This window comes from Lactuca serriola, chromosome 1 (genome assembly GCF_051521515.1).
Source record: "Lactuca serriola cultivar US96UC23 chromosome 1, Lser_US96UC23_V15, whole genome shotgun sequence".
Lineage (NCBI taxonomy): Eukaryota > Viridiplantae > Streptophyta > Magnoliopsida > Asterales > Asteraceae > Lactuca > Lactuca serriola.
This window is the reverse complement of record NC_136408.1, coordinates 154,515,200-154,540,696: the sequence shown is the minus strand read 5'-3', so window position 1 is coordinate 154,540,696 and position 25,497 is coordinate 154,515,200. Positions and strand designations below refer to the sequence as shown.

At 38.2% G+C, this 25,497-nt stretch overlaps 1 long non-coding RNA gene across 1 annotated transcript; it reads right to left on the bottom strand.

The window, feature by feature from the left end:
• Positions 1-738: 738 nt before the first annotated feature.
• On the bottom strand, positions 739-2,092 carry LOC145071490 (uncharacterized). Its single transcript, XR_013690510.1, has 3 exons — positions 1,883-2,092; positions 1,671-1,764; positions 739-1,325 (listed from the first exon to the last, which is right to left on the bottom strand). It is a non-coding gene; the product is annotated as an uncharacterized LOC145071490 (long non-coding RNA).
• Between the last annotated feature and the right edge of the window lie 23,405 nt (positions 2,093-25,497).

Here is a 25,497-nt window from a genome sequence, read left to right as displayed (position 1 = left end):
CGTTGGGACATGTTAAGAGAGAAACAATCAACAATAGTCGTTACAAACATTTGGTTTTTCATATTTTGCCTACACTTGATGGTTGATATCATGGGGTCACAAATGATTTGAATACCACGTTACAAAAGAAAGACCAAAATATTGTAAATGCCATGCACCAAGTGAGGTCCTCTAAGAATAGACTCAACAAAATATAGGAATTAAGGTTGGGGGGAGGGGCATATTCAAACGATGTTTCTGTGAAAAATGTAATTTTGAGATTTTGAGTATTGAAGCTCCATATTACAATGGATTAAGTTGTCACAAAGATTCAAGGTTAGCGACTAGAAAGTTTATTTATTTTCACAACTTTCCTAATTAACTATTAACAAGTATTTCTGTTTAACTCGTAGATTAATTGTTTGTACCACTACAAAGCTGATATATTTGTTGCGGTCATAGATATGCAATTTCAGGAGCTCAATAATGGCATTATTGAAGCAAACACAACATTTACTTGTTTCGATGACTTCTTTATGTCCAAGTAAGTCTTCTCAAGCATTTAATGTGGAGGCAGTACTAAAAATGGCTAATCTTGAAAACTAGTCTTATCGAATTCCCAATGCACGACCTTCAAACACTTAGAGCAAATCTTGAAAACTATATTATGGATGTACGTGGAGATGAAAAGTTTAATAATTTGAAAGGAATTGCAAACTTGGCAAAGATGATGGTTGAAGCAAACAAGCATACCATAAATCTAATGGTATATCTTCTACTAAAATTAGCATTGATTTTCCCCGTTGCAACATCAACCGTTGAATGAGCATTTTCATACATACACATACACATACATTTTTTTCATACATATTAAATATCCAAATATTTAAATATTCGTATGCGTTTCTCCCTCTCCTACCAATTTTTTTACTTATCAATCCTGAAACCCGAGAAGTGAATAAACTGGAAAATTCTCAAATCCCTCAGGAGGGATATATGATTTATGGTTTTGGTTATGATTCGTCCAAGGATGACTACAAGGTCGTATTAGGGGTTAGAAATGGTAGTAGTCATACAAGTTTTCTAAAGTTTACATTAAATTCCAACGTCTAGGAAGTTATCGGAGAAGTGAAGTACACTTTTCCTTTATAGTGGCGCACTTCATTAGGTTGTTTCTGATGGGTCAGCTTATCAGAAGCCGCTAATTCTTTCTTTTGATTTGTCCGAGGATAAATTTGAGGAGATCCCACAACCTTGCAAATGGGCAGAGCATTTGGGGACCATAAGCGGTTGTTTGTGCGTATCTGATGTGCCCTCAAACACCCTATATGGTATTCCCTTTCACACTGCAAGGAGGATAAATCTAACAATCAGAAATGAAAACACAGCATAACTGGATTTTTATTGAATGTCCATCTTAACCTTGCACCAAAACTAAAACAAGCCGTAGTATACTACACGGACCAAATTTATTGATATTTAAGGAATAAGCACGTCAAGAACTACAGATCAGATCTGCAACTTCTGTCAAGATAGCCATCATCTCCAAACGTTATTCAGTAAGAATGGAACAAGATATCAGATTTAGACACTACTGAAGCGTTACAAGATATAGCATAAATTGGAAAATTGAGTATTAAAAATTTGTTGGAATCAAAACAATTACATAAGAAAACGTTTTATAAACTTACCTTTGAAAGGATAAGGTAGAGCGGCCTCTGACAAACCCAAAAAACCATTGAAATGCGATGAACACCTAACTGGTACTGATCTGATTCTACTAGACTGAGAAAAGATCAAGAAATAGTGTGAGTGACAGGCAAACAACATGAACTTCGAAACACCAAAAAAATGACAAAACAGCTTGAAAACACATGATTCAGAATGGTATAAATTAACTTACATGTTTTTTGTTTTAAAATGTTGCGGATCTTTGCTAGCTTTTGGATCTAGAAGCATGATAGAGAATTTGTCGTGACCTAATTAAACGACGCAGATCGATAACTTTATCAAAACAATGCATGATTTTCAGATACGCATTATCCTCCTAAGCCAGTAGTTGAATATTTTGATGTGTGGATCCTGGATCTAGATTCAGTTGATTATGACAGCGGCTGTGGATCCTGAACATCGAATATATAGTAAGAAAAGTGTGGGCGTCAACCCTAACCCTGATCTCTAGCGATGGTGATTTGCATCAACCTCCCCCTAAAATTGTACATTTTTTCACATACAGCCCAACCATTATGCAAAATGACAGTTTTGTTGTTTATATTTTTAAATGGCCATGACACTACTTACTATACATAACTATTTTTTTCTATCTTTATTTATATTTTTTTTCAAAAACACATGATAGATTTTTCTTTCTTGCATATGTGAGAATATGCATATTCATTGTTTAGCCTTTCAACATGAAAGGGTGTAATTAGTACAAACTTATTATAATTTTCAGCTACAAAATTAATGGTTTCATGAAAAGTTAAAATTATGATTATGTTTAATGAAATCAAAATAATCTAGTATACTAACAATTATATTTATTTATAAATTAAATTTCCTGAAGAAAGTGATCTTAATAATGTATATAAGGTAAAATTGTACATATATTTATCGTTTTGCATTCCCTCGAGTTAAACTCTTTAAGTCTAAGAAAGCTCAACGAAAAAGATTCAATTTTATGAAAGGTCTGTCGAAAAGTTCATTTGAATGATTATTGGATTAGTCACACCCGGTGTTTTGATATTTACACATTGTGCTATATTTATTGCGACTTTGCATTTAAAGTATAATTGGATTCCCTTTTTGTTTCAATGCAATATGAGGTATAGAACATGTCAATGACACTTGAATGAGTTTTGATAGGCATGCATGAAACATAACACACGCACAAACTTCCAATGGACGATTGATTCTCGAGGATCAAGTTTGTTGGTATTAATTGCCTGACATAGTATAGAAAATTTTTCAAAATATATTTGTAAAATTGGTCTAAGTTTTAAAATTAATGTTGGGTTTAATGAACTTACCAAAATTAACTATGGGTATTGTGATAATTGTGTCAAGCATCACTTACATGGAATTGCTCCATGAGTAGCACCAAGAAACCTAGGACTCCTCGTCTGATACTATATATACTCCACTGCTAATGATCAACATTCCTCAATAAACAACACGAGGGAAACAAAAGAAGTGGTATTTAGGAGGAAAATGGCCATTTTTTCCATCTTACTTGACTACAAAGCTACTTAACACAATTAGTTATACCCTACATTAGATGCCAAAAAAGCAACGTTTTTTTTCTCCTTTCTCATTAACATGGAAATTATGGGTGATTCAATAACATAAATAACATCCTCTTAACGCATGAGAATTTTAGGTAATTAGATTGTTTTAGTTTCTTATGCAGAGTAAATAAAGTAAACATGTAGAAAGACTAAAAAAAAGTATGTTGCTATTAATTAGCAATTTCTTGTATAATTTAACAACGTACATTGAAATATTGGGACATCCTTCCCCTCACCTTATTCAGCCAAAGCTCTAACCAATTAGGCTAGAGTCAAATCTATTATATATTTCCAAAAATTAATTAATATTATATAAAAGCGTAAGTAATTAAAAAAAATAAAAAAAAACATATTTTATAAAAAAATTAATAAAACAAAATATATTTTTATCGTATTGTAAAAAAAACATTTTTTACAAAAAATTTACTTGTTTTTTTACGTATTTGTTTTACATAAAATATTTTTTTAATGTATTTAAAAAATATGTTTTTGTATACTACATTATTACATTGCAATGATCCTAAAACATATTTTTACGTTTTCATATAAAAATACATTTATATGGGTGAGGGACCAATCACCCGTACATAAAAAAACGTAATTAGTTTGCCTTACGTAAAAAAAATATTTCTACGTAAATGTATTTTTACGTATAAAAACGCATTTTTACGTAAAAAATGCATTTTTCCGTAAAGAAAAATACGTTTTTATGTTATCTTAATGTTTTTAGTTTGATTTACGTAAAAAATATAATTCATTTTGATTTGATCCTAAAACATATTTTTACGTTATGTTATCACGTTCCTAATGTTTGTACGTAAAAAACATTTTATACGAAAATGTATTTTTTAAATATTTAAAAAAACATATTTTATACATAAAAAAAAAGCTTTTTTTTTCCTATTTGAAAGAAAAAAAACATATTTTTATATGAAAACGTAAAAATATGTTTTAGGATCATAGCAATGTAATAACATAGTATACGAAACATATTTTTTTAGATACGTTAAAAAAATTTATGTAAAACAAATACGTAAAAAAACAAGTAAATTTTTTGTAAAAAATATTCTCTTACAATATGCTAAAAATTTATTTTGTTGTATTAAATTTTTTTGAAATATGTTTTTTAATTTTTTTATTATTAATTATTTACGCTTTTACATAATATTAATTAATTTTCGGAAATATATAACAAGTTTGGTTGTAGCCTAGTTGGTTAGAGTTTTGGCTGAATAACGAGGGGGGAGGAGGTCCCAAGTTCGAATCCTCCTGCTCTCAATTTCTATCATTCTTATCATTTTAAGACAGAATTACAAAAATGGTCCATATGTTTTACCCAAAGTTGCGAATCCATTCCCTTTATACTAGTTTACCCAAAGTTGCGAATCTAGTCCCTTTATACTTGAAAAGACGAAAATACCCTTGCTAATTCAGTCTTGGTAGCTCTTCGGGGAAAACATCCTGAAAATCCTGAACAATCGGCACATTGCCTACATCCTTCGTGTTCTCTACTCTTGTATCCGAGATATAAGCCAGAAATCCAGAACAACCCCGCTGCAGGAACCTTCTAGCCCTTGCAGCCAAACAGAGAGTCGGACCCTACATTGCCCTATCACCATGTATCACTAGTTCTCCCTCACTTGGGGTCTGAACCCTCACCAACTGATGCTCGCAGTCAATCATGACCCTGTTGGCCCTATCAGCAGGTATCACTAGTTCTCCCCCACTTAGGGTTCGAACCCTCACCAACTGATGCTCACAGTCAATCATGACCCCGTTGGACCCCAACCAGTCCATTTTGATAATCACTTTCAGCCCTCGCAACGGTATCGGGACTAAATCGACACGATATCTTTCACCGTGCACACTTCAAGACACATTCCTGATACACCCTCGTAGCACTAACGGTGCGGTCATCCGCAATCTCCACATCGAGCGGGGGATGCAAAGTTCCCAGCGCTTCCCGGAACTTCTTGCTAAGCGCAAGAGATACGAACGATCGGGTTGCACCCAAATCAAACAAGACATGAGCAGACATACCATTAACCAAAAAGGTCCCTATACAAGCATATAATATGCACAAGCGAATCAGTTACCTATAATATGGAAGAATAGTTATGTACCAGCCACTACATCTGCCACTGCGCATCCCTCTTCGGTAGTCAGCTGGAATGCATGGCTCTTCACCGTTGGAGCTTCCGCCTTAGCAGGGCGACCATCGGTAATCATCATTCTGGCGGGCGCAGGCGCCGCTACTGTTCCTCCTCCCCTGTAACTTCGGATATTGACCCGTTTGTGGCCAGTCTAGTTGTAGTGAAAACAAATTAAGCCCTTCACGGGGCAGTCCCTGATAATATGGCCCTATTGGCCACATGCATAACATCCTGATCTTGCGATACGACAAGCTCCATTTTTTACCGGACTACACTTGGTACATCGGCCCCGAGCCTGTTCTCCCTTACTGGAAGTGTCTGTTGTCTTAGGCTTCTTAGGCTTTCCTATTGCTGCCTGAGCCTGCTCAGGCTTCCACTTCGTGCGAGACTCCAGCTCAATTTCCCGTTCCCGGGCCTTCTCCACCATTTCTTTCAGGGTCTACACCCTGTAAAGCTAACAAACTCCCGAATATCATTCCTCAGCATGGAATGATATCGGGTTTGCCTCATTTCCTCATCAGTAGCATATTGCGGAATCAACAAAGTTTGTTCCCGAAACTTGGCGGTGATTTCCGCCAATGTCTCGGTGGTCTGCTGCAAATCATGAAACTCTCGTACTAATCGTTGCACCTCAATGTGTGGTGCAAACTCCAGATCAAATCGCCGAACAAACTCGGCCCACATCATCGCAGCCATTCCGGATGGTCCCACCTGTCTAGTAACTTTGCCCCACCAATCTCAGGCTCTGTCCTCAGCATGCGAGAAGCAAACCCAACTATTGCCACACCCGGGCAAGAAATCTTGCGTTGGGCGTTTTCAATATCCACCACCCAGCGTCGGCTGACTATGGGGTCCCGGACCCCGAAGAACTCTGGCGCCCCACATGCCTTGAACTCCCGGAACGAGGGAGTTCGGGCCCCCAACTGGCCCGCTGGAATCCCGATCCTGAATGATCTGAGTCTCCCTTCCATGATTTCCATTATGCCCTCCTTGACTATCTAAAAAATGACTGGGGTAGCGTCAAGGATACCTCGGGTAACCTCGACTGCAGTAAGCTCACGCAGTCTCTCATTTATGCCATCTGTTGTGTCACCCGATCCGTTTCCAGATGTAGATCCCGATCCTGATCATCCCGCCCTGAAACATGTCACTACCATGAAGTTGTCAGGGGTAACATTGGTTCGGCTATAGGTCCTGTTCTTCCGGTAGTACAGCCCTAATACTACCTTCCACACCTATCTCTACCTTTCCCCATTGTTCTGCCTCATAACCCCAATTCGTCCCAAATAAACCATGTACTACTAACTACCGCATAACCCAAATCCCAAGCGGTTCTTATATTTTCTCTACCCACATCAAACAGACCAATCATAATAGGTTACCTTTATGCATGCAAATTGTACACAGATAAAGGATCAAATAGACTTTCAAATAAAAGATTCTACCCTATGACCACAACCATATGAGGAACAGGAAATAAGGCCAAGTCAATCATTGTGAGGCTATAAGCTCCTAACCATATACAATTTTAAGTGCATAAACATAGCAAGTTCCATATAATCAACAAGGCTCAAGTATCAGAATAACATGGCTAGCACATTAGGGAATCACTTACTCGGCTCGGCTGATCATGCGCGTTGCACTCTCATTTTTTCCTTTCAAAAGATTTTTATGTTATTTTTGAAAACAATTTTTACCATTTCCTTAGTTTGAGTCCTGACACACCCAAGGGTATGCCCGGATCCCTCAAACCAAGGCTCTGATACCAACTTGTAACGACCCAAATTTTACAAAGAAATATTTCATTTTTAGCTAGTCAACCATTTTTCATAAAACATAAAAGTTCCAACAATCGTTTTTAAAACCATCAACATTACAACATTATTATTTTCAAAACATCAAAGTGTCCCCCAAACAATATCAGAAAAGAGAGATCGAGCGCACGCTACATCATCACACCTTTCCCTTGCCCTTGGGCTCAGAGGTACCCGAAACAAATCCACAAACGGTAAGCTGAAAGCTTAGTGAGTCCCCCAGAGCATAGCCCACACAAACCACATATCACATTAGCTATTAAGCTATCTTTATCACATATCACATGTCAGTTAGCTATCAAAGCTATCTTTACCATTGGTACATATCAACTAGCTATTCAAGCCATCTTTACCGTTAGCCATAAAGGCTATCTCTACCATTAGCCACAAGGCTATCTCTACCATCAGCCATAAGGCTGTGTCTACCATTAGCCACAAAGGCTATCTCTACCGCATATTACACATACATTAATATCACACACCTCTACCTAACAAGTAAACCAAGTATCATAAAATGGTCCAACCTTGGTGCCTTAGACTCATTGGTATTGTGAGAAGACTCACTTCTCGAAAGTTGAACTGATAAGCTGAAGTCAAGTATATTCCACATGCTGCTCCTTCTCAACTGTCCATATTCGATGAATAAATAACTCAGCATAATCCCAAGAATACCCCAGGGATCAACCCTGGTCAAATTCAAAGTCTATAGTGAAGGTCAACAACCCATATTCACCTTGACTCGCCAAGTACAATCATTCACTCTTCGGGTTCCCTGCTTAACTCGTTGACTAGCTGAGTCACCCGAGGGACTCGTCGAGTTCCTTAGTGTTTACGGCCGTAATCCACCAACCGTACATCTTTGGCCGTACACCCTTGGCAGTGAACCCTCTCGACTCGTAGAGTCACAAGAGGGACTCGATGAGTTCGCATGTAATCAGTTCTTTCCCATGGAATTCAAGGTTTCAAACTTCAAATCTATATTTTCCAAGTGAAGATATCACGTAAAGTTGCAAACTTTAGGTGCATGCAAAGCCTCACGTGGCCATAACACTAAAACTAACATTCAAACAAGGTTCTTACGCATGGAGAGGGAATGAGCTCAATGAAATATGTAATTTTATGATATTTGGGGCCTAAAAAGATCCAGATCTGGAACCATATCCTTGTGATAGGTACATATCTAAGCTTGCTTCCATTTCCTCAAAGTTGGTCACAACTCTCAAATAGATTTTATGCTAGATCCAGTGTTTTCCCCTTGATTCTTCTTCTTCTAGCTTGGATTCCTTCCCAATTTCCCAAAGTCAAGCTCTCAAATGCACACACTTCACACACCAGGGAGTTTGTGGTCGTACACAGTCTCTTATGATGTGAAGGGAGGCTGCAAGAGTGTTTAATGAGGCTTATATAGGGACAAACCCCAAAATTCGGGTTTTTCATTAAACATCCCGGACTCGTCGAGTCAGCCATCTGACTTCTGACTCGCCGAGTCACTTCCGATTCGTGCCCCTGAAATACGACCCTACTCGATAAAGAATGAATCAAAATATGTCGAATGATTCAATAGATTCAAGCCTTAGCAGAGCTCAATAAAGAACTTTCGCTGTAGAGGTTGTTAGGTTTACAAACGATAAAGATTAAATCTTTCAGAGTAATTGACTTCCAAAATCTTACGTACTAGGATGCATGCAAGCATCTACAAATACAAAACCCTAGATATAACTCACGGATGGACAGGAGAAATCCGGAGACTAAATGGACTAAATAGTGAGCCCAAGACGCAACACCTTCTAGACCCTACAATCTCCCCCTTTGCGTCAATTGGAGCGAGACGATCACTTCGGCTTGTTGGGTCCAGCTGCAGGAACTTTCTTAGTGGTATCAAACAGACGTGGGATGAGAGCAAGGATGGTCTGTGTGAAGCGAATGTACCACTGAATCATGTCATCAAAGTACTTCTTGTCATCTGCTGAATTCTGCTTGCATCGATGAATGATTCCCAGAACATGTTCCAAGCATGCAGTTGTGTACAGGTGCTTATCTGCCAAGGCGAACAGGCATATTTGACCTTCGTTTCTTGTAAACATGATAAAATTCCGCTTCGGGTCAATTCTTCCCATCTGCATCATGTTCAAATCACTAGCAGAGCCAACATGAGAGATAGTAGGCTTTTTCTTGAATATGCTAGCGATCTCCTGATCCATCTTGGCAACCTCCATAATGTAGCATAAGAGCATCCTTTTGAAGTGATCAATAATTGGAACATACTCAGCTTCGTTGGTGAGGAGGATGTTATGCAAAATAATCCAATCATGTGGATTCAGGTTGGGAAGATCAGCAAGTGATATCGCGTGTTCGGTCTTAGCAGAACCCCTCAGCACTTTGAACCGAATGTTTGTGAAATTCCCCTCACGAAACGGCTTGAGGACCCGAACATTGATGATTTTGTGAGCGCTCCAAGTCTGATACTGTGGTTGAGCAGACTTCATATAGAATTTGACAAGTTCCCTATCAACCTTTGGATGAGGATGAGGGACATCAGCAACGTTATCAAAAGCATGGAAGATGAAGGTTTTTCGGTTCAGTGGCATGTCGAACTGAGAATCGACAGAATTGATTCGATCCAATGAAATCACCGGTTCGAGCCATAGGATGCTGGGAGTTTCAATAGCCTCTTTTAAAAGCTTCTCAAGAGTCCTCGGAGGAAAAAGAGTTTTCCTAGTCTCAAGAAGGTCGTGAGCCTCCTTCATTTTTCGTTCGTTCGCCTCGAACTCTTTGGCAACGCGAGCGCTCATGTCAGCATCTTTATCCCGACCTTGTTTCTTTAAGAGATCAGCGATGGTCTCTTTATCATCATCATCACTGTCTTCATCAATCTTCTTTCCTTCGTCTTTGACAACTGAACCTGAGGGTTGACCTGCTGGAGGAGGTTCGGTTGCTATAGTTGTTGTAGAAGTGGGAGGCGGTTGAGACACATCTTCTCCCCCTTGTTTCGGATGGGCCACAAACTCATGAAGCCCTTCAAGTTTGCTGAGTAGGGCAAGGGCAGGAGCAAGCTTCTCTGTGAGAGTGCGCCTCACTGAGTAATTGAGGATCGGATCATGAGCTTCAAGGATGTTGGAAAGGGCGACGTGGACATCCAAAACAAACGAAGAAATAACCGCACGCTCAGATCGAAGTGATGCAACTTCCTTTTCAGATTGGAAAAGATGAAGACTCTTGACCTTGAGAGTAGTGGTCTTGCGAGTGAGAGCATCCATCACTGAGTTCTCTGAAGCGAGATCTTCTTGCAGCTTGTTAGGCGCTCCTCAACAGTCGCCTGAAATAATTTGTTGTCATCGCTGTGAGATTGATGAAGACTGGCAAAGGACTCCAGTTCGAAGGCAAATGAGGAGGCCAGCTTGTTGACAAGAGAGTCAAGCTTCTTTTCAATGGAATCAACAGTTTCATGTAAAGACTGCAAAATAAAAGTAGCGTCAACAAATAGTTTTTCGACTTTTTTCGGTCGCAGCAGCACATGCTTTGGTAAAGACATCAATGGCAGCAGTGGCAGAGTTGATAGAGGCTTCATGAGCCTTAGTCAGCGTATCAACGAGCCCCTGAATAGCAGCCTCTGAGATAGTCGATCGAGAGGAAGAAGAGGAGGAAGCACTGAGAGAATCGATTTTCTCATGAAGCTCATTGAGATGCTTCTTGGTGATTGGAACATCATCATCATCATCGCTTTGCATTTGATACAGACTGTAATAGACCGAGTCAAACGTCATGTCCTCTCCTCTGAGAAAAGGTTATTCATTGTCTGTTGAGTGAGCAGGATATGAGGGTGAGGGTGGAGGCTCGGTTGTGGAAGTAGGTTCGGGTACGGATGTATGTTCAGTAGCTGGAGTAGGTTCGGGTGCTGTAGTAGGAGCCCCCGTATCAGATACGTTGGTTCTAACTCCAACGGTGGTTGTGGTGGTGGCTTTAGTGAAAATAGGAGGTGGTACAGGGATAGAAGTGGGTGGTATTCGAGTAGTGGAGGTTATGGGGGAATGGAAATAGAGATGGAGATTGGGGGAGGAGAGACAGGTCTACTGGAAACAGGTACCTCAGGTGTAGGCGAACGTGGAGGAGTATTTCCTCGAGGGTACTCTTCGGAGTCTGAACTCTCTTCCTCAGATTCGCTGGAGGAGGATGCAAGAATAAGCTTTCGCCTGGGTTGAGTCTTCCTCTTCTTTGGTGGAGGAGATTGAGCTACTTTGGTAGGTTTGCGTTTCTTCGGAAAAGGACCTTTCGCTCCTTTGACAACCTTCTTGTCTTTTCCCTTGTCATTTTTCTTTCCCCTGGGAGCAGGCCTATCAACATCATGGATTGACTGAATCATGTCAGGAGTGAGCTCTCTGGGACCAGAGCGACGAAACTCCTTGTAAGTTTTGATGATGCGGCTGCTGGTTGGAACACACCCATACATGGACTCAGGGATTGAGCCAACAAACTGAAATTTAGATGAATCAGAGACGATTATCTTTGTAGTGTGAAAGGTTCCGATTAAGGAGAGTGGAGAATCAGCAATAATGGGAACGTGATACTTATCCATCACCCATTTTGTGACCAGCGTCCATAATCAGGCATAGGAGATCTCTGAATGGCGAGAAGTAGACGCTAGACTCTGAATCAGCTGCTGCCATAGAACCGACCCATAATCAAGGTTAATGTCGTGGTACAGGCCATAAAGAATGGTCATAAAGAGACGACTTGCCCCATTTGAACCTGCACTGCGTTTTGATAGCCCCATGAACAAAACTGTGAAGAAGCCATTCCACGGAGGAGGTAAGCAAGATTTCTTGAACTTTGTCACAGTTGTCAAAATTTCAGTGTAACCCATGTTGTAAAACATGGAGAACAACTGTCCCACTGGATGGATTTAGAGTTAACCCTAGACTTATCAGGTTCAAACCCTAAAAGCGAACATAATCGCTGTTTGGAGATGGAGGCCTTGTGATCAAGAATGTCGAAGAAGATTCAATCGACAGACTTGTCATAGTGGGCGGTGGAGAAGATTTGCAATAGACACTCCATTGGAATAGTGTTGACTTTGGTAAGAGCTGGAACCAGTGGCGAATGCTTGAGACATTCCACGATTGGAAACATGAATGCATCGTAAGCTTGGGGAGTGAGATCGATGATCAGGCTTTGTTGAGGACGGATGGGCAGAATTTGAGAAGTAGCATGAACTGAAGAGGTGTCCGCCATTGAAGAGAAGAGTTTGGGGAAGATGATGAACAGTGGGAGAAACAAATCTTTTCTTGCTCTCTAAATATTTGGTGCAGCAAAGAGGTAAATAACGTAGAAGTTACCTTTTATACCATGATAAGAAGAGAGAGAAAAATCTGTTCCTAAATCTTCAAGGAAAATGCAAAGCATTTCCTTAGGTGATTGACGCGTGACAGTTTAGAGCCCCGATGATTACGCAGGAGAGAGAAAGACTGCCCCATTTCACACGCCTTCCCATCAGGCGTCGTTTGAAATGTCAAAAACGGTTCCGCTTCACACGCCTTCCCATCAAGCGCCGTTTGAAATATCAAAGTGATTATACTTTCGGCCGAGTCATCAACTTATCCCTTTAGAGTGAGCTGTCATCATAGCGCAAAAATAACTACGTGTAACATTGTGAGCCACATCGCTTTTATAACCTTAAATTCCATAGCCATAAATTGCTTGTAATTAACGAAACCGGATTTATGGAAAATCAAAAAGATTTTCGTGCATAGAATGTAAAAGAAAAAGAAATAAAGCAACTCATATGTGGGAAATTGTGATGTCAATAAAGGCACGAAACAATGGATCCCGGGCATGAATCTCTTCCTTCAAGGTCAAGAGAGACCTTAAAGTGTTTGTGTGGTTTCCCGTTGAATTACGATCAGACACTTATTAAGAAGTGTTGAAAGGCATCTTTTAATAAGGCTAATTTGGGAGGCTTGCGCTTCAGTTCAAAATTCCTGATCTTGACATAAGACAAAAATCGACTGAAGTACTTGTGAGACCAATGTGGTCTGTTGAACAAGTAGGTGTGAAGAGAATTTAAGTGGCATGTTGAAAATACTTTTAGATGAAATCTCAGAAAAAAATTAAAACTGGATTCTAAGGGAAGAAATGTTATGGGACTTAACAATTTCATAAGAATCACAAAAAAAGAAAATTTAGAGATTTCAAGGTACAGCCCCATGGGTGACTTTGTAAATTCATTAGTGAAAACTAGAGCAAATTTAATTGTTCACCGTAAATGCATAGTAGGTATTGAATTGTGGGTTTCACTTAGCACGTAGTGGCACGAAGCTAATATCATAAACACATAAATTGTGTAACCATAAACCTCGGTGGTAATTGCTGAGAGTCTCAAGGGTTACGTGTATGAAGCGAATAGGATGGAGAAAAATATTGGAGATGGTGTAAGGAGACCAAAATACCTCTGCTGTTAAAATAAGGACCAAGCAAAAAACTCTTATCTCATGTGAGAAAAGAGTAAGGTAGCTCATGATTAGAATAAATATAACAGCCTAATTAGGAAGACAAGGTTTGTATATACCAACTCAGTAAAATTATTATTCAGAATCAGGTGAGGCTATGGACAACATACAGCAGCATGCTTCTAGGGACACTTAACGATTAAAAGATGTGAGAACAATACCTGCCTCATTGATTAACCACAAATGATAAAAAAAATTAAATAAAAAAAATTAACGAAGAAAACAAAAAATATTTTTGGAGTTTTTGATTCAAAAGGAAACAAAAATAAAACAAACAACAAAAAAAAATTGGGAACCAAACCCGAAATAGATCGAACGCTCGGTTCATTTCGGTTTCAAAAAAAATGTTTGAAAAAGAAAAAGAATTGGAAAATAAGAGAGAAATAAGGGTACAAAAAGTTTACAAACAAAGAAACTACCTTTAAGTGATAAGCGAAGACAGGTGAATAGGATCGAACCCGAGCGCTCGGTTCATTTCGGTAGTTACGTGAACCGAACCCGAACGTTCGGTTCATTTCGCTTCCAACTTTTAGTTTTGAGAAGTAGTTTTTGGTACTGACTCCGATTCCATCATACTTAGCCCTTGTAGAATTTTATTAAAACTTGCTTCAGGAAGAGCTTTGGTGAAGATGTCAGCCAGTTGATCAGTAGTTCGAACAAAATGAATCTCTACGTGTCTGTCTTCTATGCGATCTTTAATGAAATGATACCTCAATGCAATATGTTTGGTTTCGAAATGTTGTACAGGGTTATGACAGATCCTAATTGCACTTTCTGAGTCACAATATAGTGGGATCTTTTTCATATTGAGTCCATAATCCCAGAGTTGGCTTTCGATCCAAATCACTTGAGATGTGCAAGAAGCTGCTGCTATATATTCTGCTTCGGCTGTGGACAATGAAACACATGTTTGTTTCTTAGATTCCTAGCTCACCAACTTCCCGTCGAGGAATTGACATCCTCCTGTGGTGCCTTTCCTGTCTAAACCACATCCTCCAAGGTCTGCATCTGAGTAGGCTTGAACAAAGAAACCTGAGTTTGAGGGATACCAGAGACCGAGAGAGGTGGTTCGCTTCAGATATCGGAGTATGTTTTTCACTGCTAGCATGTGTCGTTCATGAGGATTTGCCTGAAACCTAGCACAGTAACACACAGAAAACGTTATATGAGGCATGCTAGCTGTGAGGTACATCAGGGAACCAATCATTTGGCGGTATAGCGTTATATCGACTGCCGGCTTTTCCAAGGATGGTGTGAGCTTGGTGGCGAACGCCATTGGAACTTTGACCTTTGAATCTCCCATCATGCCGAATTTAGAAAGAAAAGTCTTGGTATATGCTTCCTGGTTGATAAAGATGCCTTCGGGTCCCTATCTAATGTTTAAACCAAGGAAAAAGTAAATCGGACCCATTGAGCTCATTTCAAATTTAGTCTCCATTAGCTTTTTGAATTCAGCTGTTAAGCTAGGATTCGTTGAGCCAAAGATGATATCATCGACATAGATTTGAACTATCATAAGGTGGTTACCTTCCTTTTTACGAAAGAAGGTTGGGTCAACCGAACCTTGTTTGAATTTAGACATCTTTAAGAACTTAGTTAGTGTTTCATACCATGCCCTAGGAGCTTGTTTCATACCATAAATTGCCTTTTCTAGAATGTAGCAGTGATTTGGATGCTTTTCATTCACAAAACCAGGAGGTTGCTCCACGTAAACCGTTTATTCAAGTTCTCCATTCAGAAAGGCGCATTTCACATCCATTTGGAAGACCTCGAAGTTCTTGTGTGCAACATAGGCAAGAAATATTCGAACAGATTCCAGCCTTGCTACCGAAGCAAATGTTTCTTCATAATCAATTCCTTCTTCCTAGAAGTATCCTTTTACCACAAGACAAGCTTTATTACGAATCACATTTCCCTCCTTATCCATTTTATTTCTGAATACACATTTGAGACCAACGACTGAGGCATCTTTTGGGGTTGGAATGAGACGCCAGACCTTATTTCTTTAAAACTCATTGAGTTCATCTTGCATTGCCTGGACCCAATCAGAATGATCAAGAGCAATATTAACGGTCTTTGGCTCAACTTTGGATACAAAGGAATTATACATGCAGAACTCTACTTTGGAGAATACAGAGGTTTCCTTTGCCTTCACTTGAGATCGGGTTAGGACCTTTTCAGATACATTATCCACTATCTGAGATATAGGATGATCTCTTGTCCATTTGGTGAGCGGAGGAAAGTTTGGATCGTAGGATGGATCCAATTCAGCGTTGACCATTTCTTCCAACTCAGATTGAATATCATCATTATAGAACATATCAGAATTCTTCCCCTCGACTGATGATGATTCATTTGGATCTTCAGGTTGATTTGGACCTTTAGGTGCTACAGAACTCTCAGGTGTAGCCGGGCTTTCGGGTGCTAGAGGACTTTCGGGTATAGCCAGACTTTCGGGTGTTACAGGACTTTCGGGTGTAGCTGGGCTTTTGGGTGTTACAGGACTTTCAGGTGTAGCTGGGCTTTCGGGCGCAATATGTATTGAATTCTCCCCCTGAAATTGTGAGTCCGGTTGATTTGAAGAGAATTGATTCTCCCCCTCAACTGAAGTGCCGTGCTGAGGAGGTTCGTTTTGAACTGGTTCTCCTTCTCCCATTTGTTTGGCTGCATCTTTGACAATCTGCTTCAGACGATTGATTTTGTTGTCTGCCGCCTTGGCTTCCGAGAGAGTGGCTTTCTCAGGTTCATCAAATAAGTCTACAAACTGATCAAATAAATTAGCAATCGTGGCTGTGACTTGACCTGTTTGAGAGAAAATCTCTCCAATTGCTTCTTCAGAAGTCTTTAGTTTCTTGACGAAATTATCATCAAACTTCACATAATAGGTTTCTTCAATCTTTCTAGAATGTTTATTTATAACCCGGTATGCCTTTGAAGTAAGAGAATATCCCAGAAAAATTCCTTCGTTAGCTTTAACATTAAACTTGTTACGATGTTCTTTGGAGTTGAAGATGAAGCACCTTGAACGGAACACATGGAAGAATTTTACATTCGGCTTCCTGTTATTGATGATCTCATAAGGAGTGAGAGAGAAACGCTTGTTGAGATAAGACTTATTCCGCGTAAAACATGCTGCAACAATAGCATCAGCCTAGAAATATAAAGGAAGAGAAGCAAAACTTAGCATAGTTCGGGCCGCCTCACACAAGGATCGGTTCCGCCTTTCGAAAATACCATTCTGTTGAGGCGTAAAAGGGGCTGAGAAGTTATGACTGGTTCCTTTTTCTGCCAAGCAGTCTTCGAATTCTTTGTTCTTGAATTCCAGTCCATTGTCGCTCCTAATGTTTCGAACGACTTTTCTCAGTTGCACTTCAACCTGCTTGATAAACGTCTTTAGCTTTGGAGTGGCCTCAGATTTGTGCTTCAGAAAGAATACCCATGTAAATCGTGAGAATTCATCAATAATAACAAGAATATACTTGCTACCGCTAATGCTCTCGATTGATGATGGAACACACAAGTCGATGTGAAGCAACTCAAGTGGTTCAATAACTTTCGGGTTTACAATTCATGGATGACATTGACGACTTTGTTTCCCCATTTCGCATGCAGCACACAAGTGTTCACGATCAAACTTGAGCAATGGAAGACCCCGAACATGACCTCTGGTGACAAGCTTGTTGATGTCTTTGAAGTTGAGATGAGAGAGCCTTCGGTGCCACAACTAGCTTTCGTCTTAATGAGCTTTGGACAAAAGACATATGGCTGGATTCCCTTTGATCGGTCTGAGATTTAGAGGAAACATTTCGCCTTTTCGATCTAATTTGAGAATGACCTTGTTGGATTTCTTCTCTATAATTTCTGAGCCTTCGTCATCGAATGAAACTTTGAGACCCGTACCTCCCACAAGTTGAGATACACTGATGAGGTTATGCTGCAATCCTTCTACGTATGCCACTTTTCTGATTGTGAAGTCTCCATTGGTTATCATCCCATAACCCTTTATTGTTCCATAGGAGTTGTTACCGAACTTGACATTGCCACCATTTTGAAGCGATCTAAACTCGCTTAGCTCTTCCTTCTTTCCTGTCATGTGACGTGAGCAGCCACTGTCAATATAGAATTCTTCGTCAAACTGCTCGTCACTAATAACCTACAAAAATTAAGTAGATTTAGGAACCCAAAGTTTCTTGGGTCCACGTGAGCCTTTCACAGGAACAGGAATAGTAAGAGAAACATCAACAAGATATGTTCGTTTTATTAAGGTTGTTTCATTTTTTCTTTTAATGGCGAACACTTTGATTTTATTAGGATTAGTTGCATACTTTTTGGATTCAGACTCTGAGGTATGGACTCTAGTCTGCTGTCGGTCTTCCTTGGCTGAGGAAATCTTCCTTTTTCCTATCAACTTTGTTGATGATCTTGAATGTTGTGTAGGAGCAGAATTGGGTTTAGAAGAAGACTGAGAATGAGAAGAATTAGAGGAAAAGAAATTAGAATGAGAGTCTTTCCTGACTTGGGTTTCAAAATGGCCCTTTCATTTGTGGTCATCAGAGGAACTGAACCTGGACCTTCGGTAGCTGCTTGATGATTAGCCGAAGTTGGATTTTTGGGTGTTGTTGATTGGTGGTCCGAAACTTGGTCTTTTATTATTAAAGCTTGATGGATTGAAGTCAAGTCTTTGCCTGTTATTATTTGGCGGACCGAAACTAGCTTTTCGGTTGCTGTTGCTTTCGGGACCGAACCTATCCTTTCGGTTTTGTTCTTCGTGTGGCCTGAAAGTCTTTTTCTCTGACTTCGAATCTTTATCATGGTAAGAGTAATGAGGGTTTTGAGAGCGCCAAAACTACTTCCGCTCTGAGAGATTTTTCTTGTATCTCATGTTTCTCTGCTGCTTTTGATTTTTCACCTGTTTCGGTTGTCTGTGGATATTAGCTTTTTGTTTCAGCTTCTTGGCAACCGGTTCACTCTTCATAGATGAGGTTTCGCTTATGGAGGTCACTTCTTCTATAGGAATTTCTTTTGTGTCACTTGTACTTGGTACGTCGAGGTTGGTAGGATTATTCAGCGGCTCGGACACATATCTCCCTTTGGTCTTCCAGGATGTTCGCTCCGACAGACCAACCGTTTCATCTGCATTGTCTATGGGTGCTGACCAGAAAAACTCATCACAACCATCTGCATTATCTTCGTTCACTATGGCAGTGAGTTTGGCTGTTTGATGTTCGGTTACTCCTGTGACCTTATACACCTGATTGGGAGTAGTTCTAACCTTCTGAAACACAACGACTTTTTCTTTAATGGCCGGGGACTTAGTTTTGGACAGACGAGCGAATTCCACAGAATTTGCAGAAATCAGGTTTTTGTGGTTTTTGGGTTCGCTCTTGACAAACTCAGAACAGTCGACTTCAACCTCTATAGAAATTTCACTCATATCATCGTCCTCATTAAGTTCAGATGCGTTTTCAACATCAATTTTGTTTTATGAACATAAATTGGTACTCAATGAGTCAAATTTTTGTATGGTTTCGGTCCTGAGTTTCAGCTTATCATTTTCATCCAAAAGATTTATAAGCATGTCCTTATGGTCTTTGGACTTTATAAAAGATTCTATTTTCTCCAAACCATACATATAAGTAGGATTAACATCATCGAAAGATACAACACTTTCACAGTTGTATGCTTTGGCATCGATTTCATCCTCCTTAAACTCAAGGAAGGGTAGAATCATGCGATGTATCTTCTGCCCTATTTCACAATTTAGATGCATTTGAGTAATGTTAGCATAAAGTCTTTTAGCGATCAAACAAAAAACATTCCTTTGTTTTAACAATTTCAGATTGTCTCTTTGCAAATAAATGTTTTCATCTCTCGACTTAATTAGCTCCGACTCCATCTACTCAATCCACATCCTTCGCTCCTCACTCTTGGATGACACCCTACTTATTTGGCCAGTCAGATTAGAATTTGTGACCCGTGTTTGAGCTAAACAACTATCTAGATTTGAAAGTCTTGAATTCAAGTTATTTAATTCCTTTTCATATGATTTTTGTGGAATTTTAAATGAAATAAAAACGGATTGTACCTTCTTGATCAGTTCATCAAGTTCACTGATCTGCACACTGAGAGGTTTTGCTATAAAGCATAAGTCCTCTCGCTCCTTGGACTCTTCATTTCCACCATTAGTATTGCATCCCCTCATCTGAGATACATCGGTCACCATCAGACATCTTCCACTGCTTTCACCAAATTTTGCGACATAAGCCTTTCCATGAGAAGGCTTTCTCACCTCATCATCCTCTGAGTTGGTCGACCACACCTGTATGCCACCAAACTCGTCATCCTCTGTCGAACCCTGCACAATAAGAGCATTCATAGAAGAAGTAGTAGCAACCTTCTTCCTTTTTATCTCTTCTAGTCTTTTCATAAGACTTGATTCTTCATCTTTCTCTTCGTCCTTCTCTTCCATCTTCTTCAACACGCAATCCTTTGCGTAGTGATTCTTTCCCCCACAGTAGAAGCAACTGACACCCGAGTCAGCTTCACCCTTTGCTTCCTTTTTTCGACTCCTCAACCTTTGGTTCATCTTTCACTCCTTCGGAACTATAACTTCCCTGCTAATTATCATTTTTGTTGGAAGGAAACTTTTTCTTGATAAACCTTCTAGGATTGGACACCATTAAAAGCATAATCTTCGGCTGTCAGATCGTGATCTTCCAGATTAAGATCCTCGTCATCTTCTTCTACACTTTTACCCTTGGACAGAAGCGCTAGAGACCCCAGACTGGAAACCACACTTTTCTCTTGCAACAGAATCTTTTCTTGGGATTCCAGAATTCCCACCAGTTTCGCCAGTGAGTACGATTTGAATTGCTCGTGTGCTTTAACTGTTGACACAACAGCTCTCCATTCGGATCTTAGACCATTCAAAAAAGTGACCTTCTATTCAATAAGCTTTCTTTCAATATCATGTTTGATCATCTTGCTGAGAAGATGATTGAAGCGATCAAACGTCTGTGTAACAGATTCATCAGGATTTTGCTTGAACTCTCCAAATTCAGACAGAAGCAAGGTCTGAGATGAGTGCTCCAGATCTTCATCTGTAGAATACAACTCTCATAGCCGATCCCAGATTTCTTTAGCAGTACTACAGGAACTTACCAATCTAAACGTGTCAGATTGAAGTGCGAATCGAATCAGTCTCAATGCCTTGATGTTGCACTGAAACTTCTCCTTTTCGTCCTTAGCAACATCTTTCACATCTTTTAACAAATCATTATACTCCTGTTGAGTTTTAATAATTCTGGATGTTCCTGAATGAGCAAATGGTCCAGACACAATAGCTTCCCATATTAAATACCCATTATCTTCAGATCCAATGACGTAGTCTTCAAAGTGATGCGCCCAAACCTCGTAATCTTGTGTGTAAAGAATTGGAATCTTAGTCAGAGATCCTATACTGTTTGAGATGTTGATAGGATTGGTTTGAGAATCGTCCAGACACAGTCTCCTGCTCTGATATCAATTGATGAGTTGAGAAACACTTTGATCATTTAGATCTTCTAATAGGTTAATCACAAAAACGATAAACAGTAATATAAAACACACGAATGAATCAAAATATGTCGAATGATTCAATAGATTCAAGCCTCAGCAGAGCTCGATAAAGAACTTCAGCTGTAGATATAACTCACGGATGGACAGGCCCAATCCGGAGACTAAATGGACTAAATAGCGAGCCCAAGACGCAACACCTTCAAGACCCTACAAGTGGTTTTTATTAAACATGATTATTTTTATATAAAATTGTTACTTAATATAAAATTGGAGTTTATAAAAAGGATTTTGTAACATTTTATAAAAATAAGTAGTTTTTATAAAATATGATAATTTTTATATAAAAAATCATATTTCGTATAAAAATGGAGTTTATAAGGAGATCTTGTAGTATTTAAAAAAAAGAGTAGTTATATAGAATATGGTTGTTTATATAAAATAGATATTTTATATGAAACGAAAACTTATAAAAAGGCTATGAATGCTTCAAGAAAAAAATTGATGTTATATTTATATGCCTTCAATTATAGATACATACATATTTACATACTCTTAAATGTATATGTATAATAGTGTATGTACAACTACATATCTGAATGTGACGACAAAGAAATGCAAACATTGTTAAGCCTCGGAATACAAATGACAACAAAAATGTTACACTTAACAATTTAAGGTCATTCTATATGTGAAATATTTCATCACTAAGAACTCAAAACTTGCTACAAAGCTCTCTATGCTTTAATCGTTAATCCGGAAGGAACGTTGAACATTGGTATGGATCTATACGGGTTGACAACGCTACCTACGGTTGTTACAACCAACCATCGTCTGATGAGTCAAAACGGACGTAATCATTTAGTCACTTATATATATTTCAAGACGTCGATGAAGCATTGTGTTGGTTACAATACATCTTCTCTCTGTACTGCTTCACAGAGGCTTGCACGTCCATAGTTCGGTTATAGGCTCATATTAGAACCCATAAATTTTAATCTAGAAGTTTTATCGTTAAAAAGGAAATTTTGAATAAAATGAATAAGTGTAGAAAACATTATTATATATAATTCGTATTTATAATATTTTCAACACAGACACTCACGATTCATGATTTCTTGGTTATAAACAATGAACCAAACTATTTTACTTGTAAGGGATTACAAGTGCAGAATATATATATATATATATATATATATATATATATATATATATATATATATATATATACACTAGCCGTTACCCGCGCAAAGCGGCGGGCGGCGATTAGTTTCGTTTTGCGGAATTCTTTTAGCTGACGATTGTTTTCTTCCGACAACACTGCAATGTCATTGTGGCAAATAGATTCCTCTAAAACACATTCACAATAGTCACACAGTGCGCATAAGTCAGTGATACATCCCAAATACTAAACTGGGTTTGACTTATTTTTTGTTGTTAAACATAGCTTTAAGAAACTTCAAATATCTTTAGGGCGTGTTTATTTTACAACATCTAGTCGTTTACCCGCACCAAAGGATGAGTGTAAATAGCTTTTTTTTTTGGAAATTTGTATCTAGAGGCGATTACTTTTACCACATCAAATAAACAGTGTGTGTTTGTGTTAAAAACTTGATTCAAGGCAATATTAAAATTCTCATACTCAACCCACCTCGATATATGTTCAATGTTCAGTAACACTAAATAAATATTCGACTCAATTCGTTCAATACATACATATCAACAACAATATAATGCTATAATTGTTTTCTTTAAACAATAACCAAATTATAATAAACAAAAAAGTAATAGTTTTTATATAATACTTGGACATGATACATAGACACCAAATTATAGATCTCCTTATCCTTAAATAAAAATTTCCAAAGTTGTCCATCATTTGATTTTGTATGCATTCCTGCAAAAAAATGGTGCAAAAAATTAATCTAAGATCAATATATTTAGATATTCATAAGCCGAAAAAATTTATTAAAAGAATTATGAAAATACTTTTGTAGAAACATAACGAACCAAGTACATCATCGTACTTCCGATTTTATATATTTCAACATTATAGCTAGATAAACAAAACCAACACATGAGCAAAACAACCAAAAACAAAATGTTGTTGTTATTGCTTTTGATTAATGAAAAATGGCATCGACCCAAAATTTACACTAGCTATCTAGAATAACTACAAACATGAAACGTAGATACGAACCACTTATATTTGACTTAGCTCGTTGGAAGGATACATTCATTGTTTAGATCATAAGAATCAAAGCGTATGAAATTCAAAATTGCAACAAAAAGAAAGGAAATGCAATTTAACATGAACCTAAAGTAGGTAGCAATGCTTGCATTTAATCCCTTTTTTCTATTTTCTAGTTTCGTGCAGATTCACCACTCAACTTCAAGTCCTTCCTCTACTGTTGGATCAAAATAAAATTAACCAAATTTCCAGAAAAATATGGATGGGTCAATCTTCGAACATTTTGTTTCATATATATTTCCTTCTAATCCAAATTTCAAAAATTATGAAACATGAAAATGACCAAACCTATGAGTAAACAAAGAAAGATGAATGCAACAAACTCATTTTGTTGTAATGAAACACTAAAGGGGCAATCTTGGAATACGTAGGATGCTTAACGAAAATGAACCCGATGGTATTATAGTATCCAACATCAACTCTACAATCCTATTTTTGATTAACTTCTATTACAAAATTTACCTAGTTCAGTTATCATCGTATTGGTTATTTTTTAAGAAAATGTACCTGATAGTATTGTAGCATGTAATTTCGCTTTCTCAAGAGTTCTAATACCTGCCAAATTTGGATATATCATGTCTTGCATACCTTTTTGAGATGATCAAAATGCACAGAAAAACCAAAATGACACTATACCTTAAATAATGCTAGAAAATCTATTGAAGATCGATTGATATCCAAGATTATAGATCATACATATGTATCCACATATAAATTTATAAAGAATGACAAAAGCCTTTGAAGATCAATCGACATATCTATCAATAGGTAATTTTATTGGAAATTTAATGAAATGTCAACTTTGATATAAGATGGAAAGTTACCATATTATTATAATGATCATAAGTGCTTCTGAAAATCAATTTTCAATATTGCTAGCAATAGAAACATACAAACATCAATTTTAATAAAAGTCGTTGCAAGGATATATATATATATATATATATATATATATATATATATATATATATAAATAAGAAATTTTTTTTTATTTTATTCATAAAATGTGGAAAAATTTGTCCTTACAACGTAATTACATATGAAAACTATGTTACTTAATATTTCTAAGCAATCTATCGTAACTCCTAAGAAGCAGCTCAAAAATTCGATCATCGAACCATGCGATCGAAATCCATCTATTCCAGACTTGATTCAGCTCATCCTTTAAGCTTCCTTTCTTTTCTTCGATCCTACAAAACATCAAAAGGCAATCTCATCACATCATGTATTAACTGAAACTTAGTCATACGTCTTGACTCTACCATCCTTATATTCTTTCAGGTAAGTATGGCAGCTTCATAACTAATGCCCATTCTCTTTGCATTAGAAACAAATAGACTCTTTTGGAACAACACATGGGACAACCTTTCTCCTTACCATCCAGTAAAACGATTTGACCTTGGCCGATCCCTTTCCATTGGGAAGAGAAGACTTTTCTGGACTTCCAATGTTGCCATTGTTAATGTCCATGGAAGTTTTGGGTGGCTGATCAACCTATAAAATTTGCTTGACGAGTGCGCCAAATCATTGTTGATTCAGCAGCAATAAGCAAATAGATAAGGTCAATGAGGGTCACGTCATGGTCCATCATCTAGTACTCTCTAATGAACTCACTCTATGAGTCAGGAAGCGATGAAAGAACCAAGTCAACCACCATCTTCCTTGAGATATCGACACCCAACATTCCCAACCTATCAATATGCAACTTTATATCCAAGACATGAGCATATACAAGCTTTCCATCTTCATGTTTGTTTACCAATACGGCTAGAGTGACCTTGAACTTTTCAAGTCTTCGAACATGTGGGTCAGGGGGAATTATTGGAGGAGGTGGAGAAAGTGAAGCATGATTTCCATTTCCATAATCCAATCTTGGAACATCATCTTCATATGGAAAACATTTTCCAAAGGATTCGGGAAGACCATAGTCATTTGACATCTACAAAACGGGAGAAA